Source organism: Podarcis vaucheri (genome assembly GCF_965113315.1).
Source record: "Podarcis vaucheri genome assembly, chromosome: 7".
NCBI lineage: Eukaryota > Metazoa > Chordata > Lepidosauria > Squamata > Lacertidae > Podarcis > Podarcis vaucheri.
Window position 1 is genome coordinate 89,684,114 of NC_138765.1, and position 14,080 is coordinate 89,698,193.

Below are 14,080 nucleotides of genomic sequence, written 5' to 3' on the forward strand. Positions count from 1 at the left end.
TTTTGTCCTGGCAGGGATGGAGGGAAGGAAGCCCCTTGCAGCTGCTGCTTCTCTGGCCAAACGGTGGGGCCAGGCTGATTCTCTAGTGGTCCATGTATGAGGAGTCAAGACTCTGTAGAGGTGACACAATACAATTTAAAAAATGTTCTGAGATGCAGGTCAGTTTCTGAGGTGCTTCCATTTAGTTCCTTGTTTTGAAGCTCTTCAGGAGCCAAACTCCCTCAGCATAGCTGTACACTTAAGGGTGGCATGGGGCTTAACCCCCCCTCCCCAATTCCCCTGGAGGGGCTTAGCTGGGCCCCACAGGCACCAGACTGTGCCAGGGATTTTGACAGGCTCACGGTTGGCCTATCCAGCTCCCTGACTCCCTCCATCTTTCATCTTTCTGCCGCAAGCAGAACATCCACCTCTCCTCAGCGGCACAGGCCATTGCATTGCTTGTTATTCTCTCTAACACGGTCCCCTGAAGACTGCAATGCTCTCTCTTTCTCTCCCTCTCCAAGGAAAGAGGGCAGGGCAGGATTTCTGCTCAGAGAGAGCACCATGTGCTTGTGGGCGGGCAAGAGACACAGTAGAAAGAGGCTGTCCCTGGGCAGAGGGGCTAGAGGGAGGCAGAGGCAGCCTGAGCAGCGCAGAGGCTGATGGAGACAGCTGCTTCCTCTGGAGCCCTTGGCTTGGAACTGGACAGGTAAGAATTTGATTATGGGGAGATGGAGGCGATAGACCAGCCTGTGCAGGGGAAGACCTGGTGGGCAATGCTGCCAAATTGGCTTCTCTTTAGTTTTAGCTAATACACATTGATCTCTAGTTTTGCTAATACTGTATAAAAAACATAATTTTGCTGTTTATTTTTTCCCCTCCCAAGGGGTCTCTGTGTGTTTCAATTAGGAGAAAAAAATGAATAAATACTAGTTTTTATATTATTGAAAATGAGAGAGGGCATTACTGTCATTTTTGGTCCCACTGGCCTGGGTGCATCTTTCAAAGGGGGCTAATCCTCCTGGAGAGGCTAAATCCAGTTATGTCTGCAAAACCTTTCTTCTTGTATTGTAGTTCAAAATTGTTATGAATTGCAAACTTGGGGTACCCTGTACACTACCCCAGTTTTAATATCCTTGATTAACCGAGTGGGATAACGCAAAAGTGTGCTCATTATTTCAAGGCATTTTAGTTGGTCCTAATAAAGATCTTGCTTTGGTGTGGGTTTGGAGTTGATTTATTTTGTAATTATCTGGCACTGCTGCCTATGCTCTGTCACCTCTCCTAAACAAGTCTTAGATGCTGATGTGGGCCATAGCATTTTGGGGTGTAGACTTGGGGTTCTTAGCACAGCACCTGCTTGGTCTCTTGGACGGAAATCCAATTATTATACTTCTGAGGGCAAAACAACAACTGGGAAAGGAACACTTGTTGTATTCTGTGTTCCTCTGTGTTTGGCATTGCAGAGAGGGCACGATACTCCTGCAGAAATGCAGCCTAGCACTTCTCATAATCTATGCCAACTTCTTTTCGCTTCCAAACATCTTCCTTCTCTTGCATGGCCTCAGGTTCAATGCCCAATGCCCTTCAGGTGGGGCTAGGAGAGACTTCTGCCTGAAATCCTGGTGAGCCAAGGCCAGCCAGAGCAGCCAGCACTCAGCGGGATGAACCAAGGGTCTAACTCAGTATAAGGCAACTTCTTGTGTTCCTCTATTTCACCTCCACAAATGTGAAATTGCATCCTCCATCCCCTTGCTCCTCCTGGTCTCTTGGCTTATTGTCATCCCCCCCCCCACTTTGCACTGATGTTTTCCCTTATTTACAAAATGTACACACACCTTGCCCCTTCACAACAGACCTCAGACCTCTGCCCCCTTATTTATTTATTCCTGCATTGATATCCTGTCTTTTGTCCAAGGAGCTCATAGGGGCATGGGCAGTATATGGTTCTTCCTCCACTCTTTTTATCAAAACATCCCTGTGGGGTGGGCTAGGGTAAGAGACAGCGATTGGCCCAAGGTCACCCAGTGAACGTCATGGTTGAGTGGGGATTTGAACCAGGGCTTCCCAGGTCCTAGTCTAACCACTACACCACATTGGGTCTTCTCCTGTGTGCCTAGTTACTTGGGTCACAAGCCTTCCAACAGGGCTTCTGGCTCATATTCCACCTGATGTACTAGCTTGCTTGATAGCAATGGTAGTGGTTATGATAATGACAGCCTTCACCAACCTGGTCCTCTCCAGATGTTTTGGACTACAACTGCCATCAACTCATGCCAGGATTGAATTCATTTAAAAACTCAAATCTCCAGGGCCTGGTGAGCTGCATCCTAGGGTACTAATCCTGCCCACAGCCATTCCTGGGTGGGCTCGAACCACCAACCTTTTGGTTAACAGCCAGACACAATGACCTACTGCTCCACCCTATAATAAATGCAGGGAAATTGTGGTATCAAAGGCTCTTCTCCAATTTTCCCTTTTAAGCAGGGAAAACACTGAGCTGTTGCTGGTTCAGCGTCTCGGATAAAAGGCTGTATTGCCTGAGGAAGGAACCTCGGGCCGAACTTGCAGTCCACAACTCACTTGGGATCTTCAGGTCAAGGTTTCAGGGCCGGCCCAAGGCAGAAATTGGACTGTCACCAGTAAAGTGCCCCAAGACCCTTTGTAGCTGAACCTATCTGTCACCAGCAGCTTGATCTGCTGTAATAAGCTGGTAATGCTTTTATCACCACGGGGATAAATATCATCACCTGCAAACTTGTACAGATAAAGCTGCTGTTAAAGGCAATGGAGCAAAGAGAAGGGGGGGGAATGGCAACCCCTTAAATGACTGGTGCTGCCTGACTTGCGCCACAATCACAGGAAGCTTTAATTTAACTTTCAAGTTCTCTTTTTGACAACATCTAAAACTAATGCCTCCTTTCTGGCACAGTTGGTATTTTGGCAGTGCTTTGAATTTTTGCCCAGCATTATGTCTGTGTTTCTGTAACTTAAACTTTACTGAATTTTTGTAAGAGATAATATAGAAAAACATTAAGCAGCACTCCCCACCCTTACTACAAAAACAAAAATTAATTGTAATACAATTCCCTTCCCTGGTTGCTCATGCTTATATGCATTCTGGAAACTAAATGAAAGCCATCTATCAGGTACTGATGATAAAGCTGTAGCAAGCGCTACATTTGGGAATGGACTGGCAGCCAAATTAGCCAACTCCTAATAACAAATCCACATGCTAATTAGATTCTCAAAAAGTGCATTTCTTAAAAAATCTGAATTGCAGAATTGCATGGCTTGACTGAACCTTTTTGTTTTAACCTTTTCCTCCTGTCTCTATTTTTAGGAACTGATGCCTCTGCTGTATTCTGATGCTGCACATAGAATCAGCAACCTTGGGCTCACCCATCACTGCCAGCAGAGGTACAGTCGGTATAAACATTTAACACCGTATCTTCCCCATTGAATCACAGAATTGTAGAGTTGGATGGGACCACGAGGGTCATCCAGTCCAACCCCCTGCAATGCAAGAATCTTTTTGCCCAATGTGGGGCTTGAACCCATAGCCCTGAGATTAAGAGTCTCATGATCCACTGACAGAGCTATCCCACTTCCCCCCTCAAACACTGCAAATTCTGCTTGCTCCTTCCTCTTCAGTTTTTCTGATGTCCTGGAGCTTATATATCACCAGAAGCGGGCTGAAGGGCACAGAGGATTGCTGGTCCTTGCAAGTGGAGCTGCTTTTTGTGTTGGTCAGGGGTCTAGGCAAGAGCTGCTGCTCTCTCTGGGTGCATTGGGATCTCTTGCTTTCACAGCAAAGAACCATCCTCTATATCCTTTGTGCTGCTCATAGGTGAGCCTGCCAAAGTTGGCTACTCGTTCCGAGTCCCAGCCAGAATGACGGATGTTGAGGTCCAGCCACATGTGGAGCAACATTGCAGGTTTCTTACTCTAGGGTGTCCAGGTGCAAAACCATTAAAGTTTGCTGAGAAGAGTTGGCTTCCAGGGAGTCCTCAGGGCCAGACATCGTTGGGCAACTCTCAGATCCATTATGGGGGGAAAGAACAGCCTGCCATTGGAGCAATGTCCTGCCGTGGTCTGACATTGTATGGTGGGAAATTAAAATTCGGCCTGCCTCTCCTCTTGCTCAGAGCACTGCTGCCAGATATGCCCAAAGATGTCTTACAGACAGAGTTGGGGGATGGGATCCGAAGCTCCTTTGCCCAGGATCCCATCAAACTGGGAGATGAGTCCAGAGATGTTGGCAGGTTCAAGGGGAGGAAACAGCTGGAACATGGGAATCTGCCTTATGCCCAAGCCAGGCCATGTGGCTCAGTATTGTCTACACTGACTGGCAGGGACTCTCCAGGGTTTCAGGCAAGGGTCTTTCCCGCCCTACCTGAGATGCTGGGGATTGAACCTGGGATCTCAGCGTGCAGAGCAGATGCTCTGCCGCTGAGCTGAGGCCTGCAGAAATGCTGCATGCTCACCTGTCCTCCTTTACACCTGGCTTGCCTCTTCCTGGTGGCCTGTTATGTCACACCGGCCTTCTGGTGTTTAGGAAGCACTGCCCTCCCTGTCCATCAGCCATCCTTCAAATCCTTCTTCCTTCTTCTGCAAAGATCTCCCTCAGAAACATTCCACTCCTTTTCTCTCCTGCCTTCCTCTCAGTGTCCCCTTACACCTTTTTGCAGCTCTGGTTGCCCTGGCAACCCCTGGTACGCCCGCTGCCCGCCCCAGGGACCCCAAACATGTCATACTCTATCATTAGCAAGTCTTAGGAAGTGGAAATCATTCCCCACTGGAGGGATCTTTCTCATTACAGAAAAGCAAGGTGCCAGGAAAACAACTTCCAAACAGTGTCCATTGCCATCAGTCACTCCACCTTACTGCCCACCTGCAGGGGCAGGTAGCAGTAGCAGCAACAGGTCATGACATCCAACAGGACTGGCTTGTGTGCCCCTGTAGTAAGAGCGCATAGTTGGCAGCCACAAGGACCCACATGAATATACAGGCAAAAGCTGTAGCTTGGTGGTACAGCATCTCCAGGGAGGGCTTGGAAAGACTCCATGTCTGAAGCCCAAGGGAGCTGCTTCCAGCTGGTGTAGCAAAGACAGCACTGAGCTAGCTGTGTCAATGGTCTAACAGCATAAGGCAACTTCATATGTTCCTATAGGGCAGAGAGTAGGAAACTGCTGCCCTCCAGGTGGAGCTGGATTCCAGCTGCTGTCAGTCATGGCCAATGGTTAGGGAAGATGGGGGAGTTGTAGACCAACAATATTAGAGGGCCACATTTTCGCTATCCCTGCTGCGTGGAGAAAGCCATCTCTCAATGGCTGAGCACATTGTCACATGCAGAATGTCCCAAGCCCATTGCCAGCCTCATCTTGACAACCTGGCAACTGTGGGAATGTTCTGGGGTGCAGGAGAGGATATATTGACTAATTATATCCTAATCCAACTTGTGCTAACAAGTTCCCAAAATATCAGCAGAGTTTATATACATTCCCCTTTAAGTACGCAACGGTAACGTGTGCACAGGTTCGCTAGAACCTCTATAATAATTACTCTGGTAATTTCCCCTTTGTTCCCTCTTAAAATACAAGACACAACACAGTCTTTATAAAAGTATAAAAGAGTTTACTCACGATCTGTTCACAATATGATCCCAGATGGCAGACAGGCTTAAAAAGGTAAAATACACTTAGAATCTCTCTTATAGGAAGATAGCCCTCTCCTCTCTTGGCTGAGAGCCAAGAGGGCATCCTGCTTCTTCGAAAGGTGATGGCAGAGAGAGAGAGATGGCTGCCTGCCCTGTGCTTTTTGTCATTACCTGCACAGGTGAGGCCACACCCACCTCTGGTCACATGCGGAGGAAGTCCGTCCCCAGGAAGTTTACCTGCTTGCTGGACAGACATCCCTCCCCATGTTGTAACATGTACACTCTAGGAATGTTGTCATTGACTGCTCCTGTGTTTACATCCCACATACCCCTTCTCAGGCAATACAACATATACAAAACATAAACAACTTTATTCAACCACCCAGAGTCCCAGCTTGACACGTAGATTCTGGAAACTCTCTCTTGGTAGGGGTTTTGTCAGGATGTCAGCAGTCATCTCTTGGGTGCTGCAGTAGGATAGCTCCACAAGTCCATCCTGGATCATCTGGCGTATGTAGTGGTATTTAACCCCAATGTGTTTTGTTCTGGCCAGGAACTTCTCACTCTGCGTCAGCTTCAGACAACTTTGATTGTCCTCTAGCAAGCTGACAGGCCCTTTTCTCACCAACCCAAAGTCCTTTATGAGTTGATCAAGCCAGGCGATCTCTCTGCAGGCTTCTGTTGCTGCAACGTATTCTGATTCTGTGGAAGATAATGCTACACAGCTCTGTTTATAACTGCCCCATGCAACAGGTCCATCCCCAAACATGAAAACATGACCACTTGTTGATTTATAATCAGCATTATCCCCAGCCCAATCTGCATCAGTATACCCAACCAACTTAGGGTCTCTGACGGCTGGTAACCTTAATTTACAATTCATGGTACCCTTCAAATATCGCACCACCCTCTTTACACCTGCCCAATCATGCTCAGTGGGAGAATTCACTTTTCTGCTAAGAATCCCCACAGCATTAGCTAAGTCAGGTCTACATGTGGTAACTAAATACAAAAGTTTACCAATCGCCGACCTGTAGTCATTGTTGTCTGGCAACTGCTTCGAATCCTGCTGATTCTTCAGGAAGTCAGTAGCCATCGGTGTAGCAACTGGATGTGCGTCTTGCATCTGCATGTGCTCAACTAGCTCGTGGATCTTCTGTCTTTGGCTGAGAAGAAATGAGCCGTCCTCTTCTCTTTCCACCTGGATCCCGAGGTAGTACTGGACATCTCCTAGCTCCTTGACCTCCACCTCCTTGCTAAGGTGTTTTACTATCTGTGTATAGTCTTTCTCACTTGCTGTGGCAATAATCAGGTCATCAACAAATGCTAGGATATATGAGAATTGTCCATTATTTGACTTACTGTACAAGCACTTGTCAGCATCGCCTTGCTTGTACCCAAGTTGCGTCAGCATTTTATGCAACTTCTGGTTCCAGGCTCTGGCAGCCTGTTTAAGTCCATAAAGTCCTTTCTGCAGTTTGCACACTAGATGTGCCTCATGTGGTTTTACAAAACCCTTGGGCTGCTTCATGTAAATTTCTTCTGAAATCTGCCCATGTAGAAAAGCGGTAGCAATGTCAATGTGTTTCACCCTCATTTTCTTGGAGGCTGCAATGCTTAAAAGCATTCTTACGCTGCTGTACCTCACAGTTGGTGCAAAAACTTCATCATAGTCTTCACCAAAACGCTGTGAAAATCCCTGTGCTACAAGTCTAGCTTTGTAGCGCTGCACTTCTCCTTCTGACCCCTTCTTAACCTTGAAAACCCATTTACTGCCAATGGCCTTCTTACCGGGAGGCAGCTCAGTGAGTGTCCAGGTCTTGTTCTGATGCAGTGCATCCATCTCCTCCTGCGCGGCCTTCCTCCAGAGACTGGCTTCTGCAGCTGGCATCTCCTGTATCTCTTCCCAAGTGGAAGGTTCCTGTGGAAATGCCGACCCTGCAAGGTAGGACAACCGTACTGGTGGGACACCTTTGTTGGTTCTGGATGAGCGTCTGACTTCTGGTTCTGCGACCGCATCAGCTTCCTCATCCTCCTCCAACGCAGGCATGTCCCCATCTCAGTCCTCATCTTCGTCTCTGGTGCCGCCAGGGTTCTGGTCCTCTGCGTCTTCTGGTGCGTCGCCTGTAGGGGGCACTGTAACACTCGAAGGCAGATAATTACTTTGTGGGGTCTCAAAAGGGAAATATACAAACTCTTGAGTCCTTTCCGACTCATCTGAAGAATCCACAACAGTGTTCTTAATGTCTACTTTTCCATATTCATCAAAATAAACCGCATGGTATGCATTCGTCTTACCAGTTTGTAAGTCCATAATTCTGTATCCTTTGCCTCCAGAAGCATATCCCACAAGGATACCTGCTTTTGCCCTGGAGTCAAGCTTGTGTCTGTGTTCCTTGGGCACGTGGAAGTAACACGGACTTCCAAACACACGTATGTGCGACAGATTGGGAGCTTTCCCATGCCAAAGTTCAAATGGTGTGCGCTCTGCACCTTTAGTTGGCAGTCTATTCTGCAAATAGACCGACGTGTACACTCCTTCGGCCCACAGCTTTTGTGGCAAACGTGCATCCTTTAGCATGCACCTTGTCATGTCCATAATGGACCTAAACTTTCTCTCGGCTATGGCATTCTGCTGTGGTGTGTAAGGAATTGTGGTTACGTGTGCAATTCCTTCCTTGGCCAGGAGAGCCTGCATTTCATTTGAGCAGTACTCACCTCCATTGTCACTCATTAACACAGCTGGAGCTCTCTGGAATTTATTCTTGACCATGGCAATGTATTCCTGGAGCTTGTCCACTGTCTCACTCTTCTCTTTGAGGAAATATACAACACAAAATCTTGAAAAGTCATCCAGAAATATTAAAATATATCTATTCTTTCCCAGTGAGGGAACATTCATGGGTCCACATATATCAGTGTGCACTATGTCAAGCACTTTGCTGCTTCTTTGCTCTGCACAACGTGGAAATGAAGGTTTTATAGCCTTCTCAGTAATACAGCTTATGCACTTTGCTGGAGCTTTGTTGCTCTGCTTTACCTGCAAACCTCTTACAAGATTTCTTTTCTGTAGATCCAGAATGACGCTGGTGTCCCTGTGTCCAAGCCTTCTGTGCCATAGGTCCAGATCTGCTTCATCCTTCTGGCTGGAATGTGCCACTTTTGCAGACTGGTTCTCTGAAAGATCAAGCTCATATACACCATTTATTAGCTTTGCTTGAGCAAACACTTTGCCATTTCTAGTCACTTTACATTCTCCATTTCCAAATGTGATCTGGAAACCTTTCTTGTCCAAAGTGGACACGCTGATTAGATTGCAGCTCAGCTCTGGAACGTACAAAACTCTAGAGATTGTGTTCTCAATGCATTCATTGTTTATATTGCATTTCAGGCTCATGGAACCTGCACCTTTTGCTTTAACAATGTTGCCATCTGCAATCTCAATTTCAGATCCTTCTTCATCATTTATTTCATCAATCTCATTAAAATAGTCCTTTTTATATGAAAAATGCGAACTGGCACCTGAATCTAAAATCCATTTGTTACGTTTATTTTCACGATTCTGGACAGCTAAATTCCTTTCTTGCAATAACCATGTGCATTCACATTTCCCCTTCTTTTCCCCTTTTGGCTGAAAGGGGTGGGGTTTCTTCGCTTTAGGAGCTCTGCAGTTCTTTGCAATGTGTCCTTCTTTGTTACAATTGAAGCAAATCACTTTCTTAGGCATCTCTTTGGACTTTGTACATTGCCTAGATGCATAACTGCTGTCCTTGCTTCTAGCATTTCTCACTGGAGATTCAGCTCTATCTCTGCATTCTTCTTTTAAGTAACCAATCAAGTCTTTAAAAGTCAGACCTTGTCTATGAGCCATCAAACTTACAAATGCGCTAAAGCGAGGTCCAAGTGATGATAACAAAAATGCTATCTTTGTATCCTCATCAAAAGCTTTGGGAGTCAGATCAATTCTTTGAATAATCTCAGTAAACTTGTTGATGTGCTCTGTGAATTCCTCTTTTGAATTCATCCTCAATCTGGTTAATTTACACACCAAGTTTCTGAAGCTGTTTATGCTAGATTCTCCATACATGCGCTCAATATCTCTTAAGATTTGAGATGCATCATCTGTACTATTTATTAATGATAGCTGCTCATCACGAAGTCCACTCAAAATTATGTGTCTAGCTTCACTGTTCATGCGTTTCCAAGCACTTATCTTGGCTAAATCTTCCTCACTTGTCCCTGTAGGGTGAGGTTTTAAAGCTTCCAAAATGTGCTTATAATCTAAACACGCTATCAAGCGCTGCTTCCAGTGCATGAAATTGTACTCATTCAGCACAGGCATTCCTAGCTTTGCATCACTATCAAAAGCTGCTCCAGCCATCTTAAAATCCAAAATTTGAAAATTCTTCAAAATTTCAAAATTTATCAAAATTTTAAAATCAAACTCTCAAAAATCTCAAAATACAAAACAATTCTTCACTGCCTTGGGTCACTGTGAACTCTGAGGGAAGGGGGAGTCAACGCAAGTAACACTGTAGAATGGGTGTGGGGAACCTGTCGCCCTCCACATGTTGAGGAACTTCGACTCCCAACAGCCCCACCAAGTGTGGCCAACAGCCCGGGATGATGGGAACTGGAGTTCCACAACACATTGGAGGGCCAAAGGTTCCTCATGCCTGCTGCAGGTTTCCAGCAAGTTGACCTGTTGGTCTCTCCAACACAGTAAGATTGCCTGACTGGTGGCAGACCTCAAAGACCTCCTCCCTCTATGCTGCTCTTGGAGATCCTGTGATCTGAAGAAAGGGTCGAATCTGGGGCATTTTGCATGCCAAGTGTATGGTCTACCACTGAGCTGCAGCCCTGCTTATGAAGCAAAGGCAAGACAGCCACCTCAGACTGCTTGATTCTTTTAGGGGATGGCAGAGCGAGAGACTGAGAGATTGCCTTTGTGGGGATGACACATGGAGAGGCTCTTCTGGGCAAGCCCCGTTGAAATGCAGGGAAATTGCAGAAACCCAATTGAAAGACGTGGCCCAGGGAGAGAGGAAAAAATAGTGGAAGTGAACAGCTGGCTTCGCAAATGGTGTAAACAGGAACGGTTTGGATTCTTAGATCAAGGACTGCAGTTTCTTGAAGATGGACTTCTGGCAAGCGATGGGCTGCACCTCACAACAGCTGGGAGGAATGTTTTTGCCAAAAATCTCAGAAACCTCATCAGGACAGCTTTAAACTAACTAATGTGGGGGAGGGAGACAGTGCTCCTGAAGGTAGGAGTCTATCAATTGATGAAGATGATCATCCAAATGTCATAGACCAAATGGAGCAAACAGCACGCAGACCTAGTGGTGGGAGGAAAAAATCCTTAAATAAGAGACACGGGGGAATGATTAATGGACTTCAATGTCTGTACACTAATGCACAAAGCATGGGAAATAAACAAGATGAGCTTGAGCTCTTGGTACAGCAAACTAAATATGACATAATAGGCATCACTGAAACCTGGTGGGATAAGTCCCACGATTGGAATGTAATAATGGAGGGATACAATCTATTTCAGAGAAACAGACCAGACAAGAAAGGAGGAGGAGTGGCGTTATATGTCAGGGATGTGTATACCTGTGAAGAGATCCAAGATTTAGAACCTCAAAGTCAAAGTGAGAGCATTTGGGTCAAAATTAAGGGAGAGAAGAGTAAGATACCTCATTGTGGGAGTTTACTATAGATCCCCAAGCCAAATGGAGGACATAGATGATGCCTTCCTGGAACAGATGGCCAAGCATGCAAAAGGAAGGGAGATAGTAGTAATGGGGGACTTCAATTACCCGGATATTTGCTGGATGTCAAACTCAGCCAAGAGCATAAGGTCAAACAGATTCCTCACTGGCCTTGCAGACAACTTCATTGTCCAGAAAGTGGGAGAAGCAACAAGAGGAACATCCATTTTAGATCTGGTCCTAACCAATGTTGATGACCTGATTAGTGGGGTAGAAGTGGAAGGATCATTAGGCGCGAGTGATCATGCTCTTCTGAAGTTTACTATACAGCGGAAAGGAGCAGCCAAGCATACTAGGACTCAATTTCTTGACTTTAAGAAAGCCGACTTCATAAAACTCAGGGAAGTGCTGGGTGAGATCCCATGGACAGTAATACTAAAAGGAAAGGGAGTTCATGATGACTGGGAGTTTGTTAAGAGGTTGGTAGTAAAAGCACAACTTCAGGCAATACCAATGAGACGGAAACATGGAAGGTGCGTAAAGAAGCCAGGGTGGCTATCTAAAGAACTTTTAACTGAGTTAAGATTAAAAAAGGATGTGTACAAAAAATGGAAAAGGGGGGAAACCACCAAAGAGGAATTCAAACAAATAGCCAGCACATGTAGACACAAAGTCAGAAAAGCTAAAGCACAGAATGAACTCAGGCTTGCTAAAGAGGTTAAAAGCAACAAAAAAGGGTATGGGTATGTCCGTAGCAAAAGGAAGAACAAAGAAACAGTGGGGTCACTCAGAAAAGAAGATGGTGAAATGCAAACAGGGGACACAGAAAGGGCTGAACTCCTCAATGCCTTCTTTGCCTCAGTCTTCTCCGATAAAGAAAACAATGCCCGACCTGAAGAATTTGGAGCAAATGATTCAGCAAAGGAAACACAGCCCAGAATAACTAAGGAGATAGTACAAGAATACTTGGCTAGTTTAGATGTATTCAAGTCTCCAGGGCCAGATGAACTGCATCCAAGAGTATTAAAAGAACTGGCAGATGTGATCTCAGAACCACTGGCAGTCATCTTTGAGAATTCCTGGAGAACAGGCGAAGTCCCGGCAGACTGGAGGAGGGCAAATGTTGTCCCTATTTTCAAAAAGGGGAAAAGAGAGACCCAAATAATTACCGCCCAGTCAGTCTGACATCAATACCAGGGAAGATTCTGGAGCAGATCATTAAGCAAACAGTCTGTGAGCACCTAGAAAGGAATGCTGTGATACCAATAGTCAGCATGGATTTCTGAAAAATAAGTCATGTCAGACTAACCTGATCTCGTTTTTTGACAGAATTACAAGCCTGGTAGATGAAGGGAACGCAGTGGATGTAGCCTACCTTGATTTCAGCAAGGCATTTGACAAGGTGCCCCATGATATTCTTGTAAAGAAGCTGGTAAAATGCGGTCTTGACTATGCTACCACTCAGTGGATTTGTAACTGGCTGACTGACCGAACCCAAAGGGTGCTCATCAATGGTTCCTCTTCATCCTGGAGAAGGGTGACTAGTGGGGTGCCACAGGGTTCTGTCTTGGGCCCGGTCTTATTCAACATCTTTATCAACGACTTGGATGATGGACTCAAGGGCATCCTGATCAAATTTGCAGATGACACCAAACTGGGAGGGGTTGCTAACACCCCAGAGGACAGGATCACACTTCAAAACGACCTTGACAGATTAGAGAACTGGGCCAAAACAAACAGGATGCATTTTAACAGGGAGAAATGTAAAGTATTGCACTTGGGCAAAAAAAGAGAGAGGCACAAATACAAGATGGGTGACACCTGGCTTGAGAGCAGTACATGTGAAAAGGATCTAGGAGTCTTGGTTGACCACAAACTTGACATGAGCCAACAGTGTGACACGGCAGCTAAAAAAGCCAATGCAATTCTGGGATGCATCAATAGGAGTAGAGCATCTAGATCAAGGGAAGTAATAGTGCCACTGTATTCTGCTCTGGTCAGACCTCACCTGTAGTACTATGTCCAGTTCGTGGCACCACAGTTCAAGAAGGACACTGACAAACTGGAACGTCTCCAGAGGAGGGCAACCGAAATGGTCCAAGGCCTGGAAACGATGCCTTATGAGGAACGGCTAAGGGAGCTGGGCATGTTTAGCCTGGAGAAGAGGAGGTTAAGGGGTGACATGATAGCCATGTTCAAATATATAAAAGGATGTCACATAGAGGGAGAAAGGTTGTTTTCTGCTGCTCCAGAGAAGCGGACACGGAGCAATGGATCCAAACTACAAGAAAGAAGATTCCACCTAAACATTAGGAAGAACTTCCTGACAGTAAGAGCTGTTTGACAGTGGAATTTGCTGCCAAGGAGTGTGGTGGAGTCTCCACCTTTGGAGGTCTTTAAGCAGAGGCTTGACAACCATATGTCAGGAGTGCTTTGATGGTGTTTCCTGCTTGGCAGGGGGTTGGAATCGATGGCCCTTGTGGTCTATTCCAACTCTAGGATTCTATGAAACCTACAGTCCTCCTTTTAAGCAAGGTGAGGCAACCATGTCAGGCAGGAAATATGGGGTGTGGGCTGAGTGCAACAGAGTAGGATTCAGATCTGGCCTCCTGCAAAAGACCTGTTGACATGCATTGAACTGTATGAGCACAGGGTATGAGCACAGCCATTTGCACCCGTTGATTAGCAGCAGGCAGTAATCTTGCCTTCACTTGCAAGAGCCCCAGGA

The 14,080-nt window shown here is 46.1% G+C and overlaps 1 protein-coding gene across 3 annotated transcripts in view; it reads left to right on the top strand.

Moving 5' to 3' along the window:
* Window positions 1-14,080, top strand: part of LOC309536341 (heparan sulfate glucosamine 3-O-sulfotransferase 1-like) — a 27,925-nt gene continuing 13,845 nt past the window's right edge. The window contains exons 1-2 of one of the 3 annotated variants that reach the window (XM_082230499.1): window positions 1-688; window positions 3,323-3,399. The gene's annotated coding sequence lies outside the window, so the exon portion shown is untranslated. Of the gene's footprint in view, window positions 689-3,153; window positions 3,400-14,080 lie in introns of those variants that run through there. The other 2 variants (XM_082230497.1, XM_082230498.1) reach the window with 2 other exon arrangements.